This window comes from Neophocaena asiaeorientalis, unplaced genomic scaffold, assembly GCF_003031525.2.
Source record: "Neophocaena asiaeorientalis asiaeorientalis breed wild unplaced genomic scaffold, Neophocaena_asiaeorientalis_V1.1 scaffold113, whole genome shotgun sequence".
Taxonomy (NCBI): Eukaryota; Metazoa; Chordata; class Mammalia; order Artiodactyla; family Phocoenidae; genus Neophocaena; species Neophocaena asiaeorientalis.
Window position 1 is genome coordinate 5,179,942 of NW_020172316.1, and position 1,955 is coordinate 5,181,896.

At 44.2% G+C, this 1,955-nt stretch overlaps 1 non-coding gene across 1 annotated transcript; it reads left to right on the plus strand.

Annotated features, from left to right (window-relative positions):
- Positions 1 to 1,475: 1,475 nt before the first annotated feature.
- LOC112414431 (U6 spliceosomal RNA) lies at positions 1,476 to 1,583 on the plus strand. The gene has a single exon (XR_003006135.1). It is a non-coding gene; the product is annotated as a U6 spliceosomal RNA (small nuclear RNA).
- Positions 1,584 to 1,955: the final 372 nt, after the last annotated feature.

The following is a 1,955-nucleotide window of genomic DNA, read 5'->3' on the forward strand; positions in this document are numbered from 1 at the left end:
GTAACAATATGCAGAACAATACTTGTGATTAATCCTGACAATTTAATCTGATTACCTCTATTTTATAGGCACATTACTTACTTGCAGTTTTCTTTCTTTTTTTTTTGCGGTACGTGGGCCTCTCACTGTTGTGGCCTCTCCCGTTGCGGAGCACAGGCTCCGGACGCGCAGGCTCAGCGGCCATGGCTCACGGGCCCAGCCACTCCGCGGCATGTGGGATCTTCCCGGACCAGGGCATGAACCCGTGTCCCCTGCATCGGCAGGCGGACTCTCAACCACTGCGCCACCAGGGAAGTCCACTTGCAGTTTTCTTACAAACTTTTTGTTTTAACAATTGCCACGTTGGTCTATGCTTTGATATCACTATAACTTTATTTGGTTCTGCTTAAGTTTTTTTCTCACATGATTTAAGTTTTAGGTAAGTATGAACTAATTCTAACTTGGAGAGTTCATTCTAATGAAAATGACTCCTGTAAGATTATATATAGTTTCACAGTGTATGGGATGTAGAGTGAGGGTGTGAAACGCATACACAGTAAACCCACAGCATCATATCTGTGTCAAATTTCTCCAAAGAGAGAAGGACAAAACCAAACGGCTAAGGAAGGGTCTACCTGACCACTCTTTTATTAGTTCTCACATATTTTCTGTTCTGACTTTTCTTCTTCCAAACAACAATAAGGAGGGTACAAAAAAGGTAAAAATCTTTGTTCCAAGGAGAACTTTGTTAAAGTAAGCTTTAAGGACTGGAGCCAAAGGCCTTTTCCCATGAGCTTCTGGAGCAAAACACAAATGGAAACACAGGTCCGCAGATAACAAGCAGGGCTGGCCCCTGGGGCCGAGCTTCTCAGCCTGCAGCTGAGTTACGTTCCCCCACTGCTGGGGACTGTTAATGCCTCTGGCCCAGGATCAAGGAATAGTTAGAGGGACAGCATGGCTGTGTTCCAAACATTACCTAGGCTGTAAGCATTACTAACTGAGTTTAAACTACAAACATCACTAAATGAATTTGTACTTGAACAGAAACCCTCAATTAATTTTAGCTATAACTGTTATTCTACAGTTGGATAGGACCTTAGAAATTCTCTGATGAGATCCAAATCCCTCAGTTTCCAGGTAAGGGGATGACCAATTAAGGTAAAAAGACTTATCCCAAGGACACACAGCTGGTTAGACACAGTATCCTTGGCTATTAAAGGAAATGATCACATTTTGACACCAATGACATTTTCACTGCCTTCATACTTAAAAAGGTGAAGCAAGTGATGCCTGTCATAGTGTGCCCGACTCCCACCTGATCCCCATCCTCATTTCCTCTTTGAGTGTCACACCTTCCTCTTTCTCCATGAGCTTCCCCTTCTCTGATTTTACCTCCTTTTTCTAAACCGTCCCTGACTCTCCTCCTTGCACTGTATCTCTCTACTCCTCCCCATTCCTGAGCCATAAGATAGTACAGAGTCAGGAATAATGAAGGGGTGCTTGCTTCGGCAGCACATATCCTAAAACTGGAATGATACAGAGAAGATTAGCATAGCCCCTACGCAAGGAATAATGAAGGGAATCAAGAATAGCTATTGCTTATATCACTTTGTAAGCTTTGTCAAAGGTTTTACATCTTGACAGGACATTTCAATATCCCTATTAAAGTGTCTCCATCAAAATGTCCAGCTTTGCAGTAAAGATGAGCCATCAAAAAATCCAGGAAGACTAGATAAGAGATTTCACATTTTAACTTCTGACTGCCCCATTATCTGTCTGCTTTGTACCTCTCCATTCTCTTGGCCACCACTGTCTCTTGTCCTGGAACCGCTGCAGGGCCCAGCTCTGAGTGGGCTCCAGCCAACCTCACACAGGCGCAATCTGAGGACGGCACTGGGCAGGGTACCCGATGTTCTCTCTCTTTACTGGCTTCCCTACTGCTGTGGATGGGGAAGCCCTCAAAGAAACAAGCATGC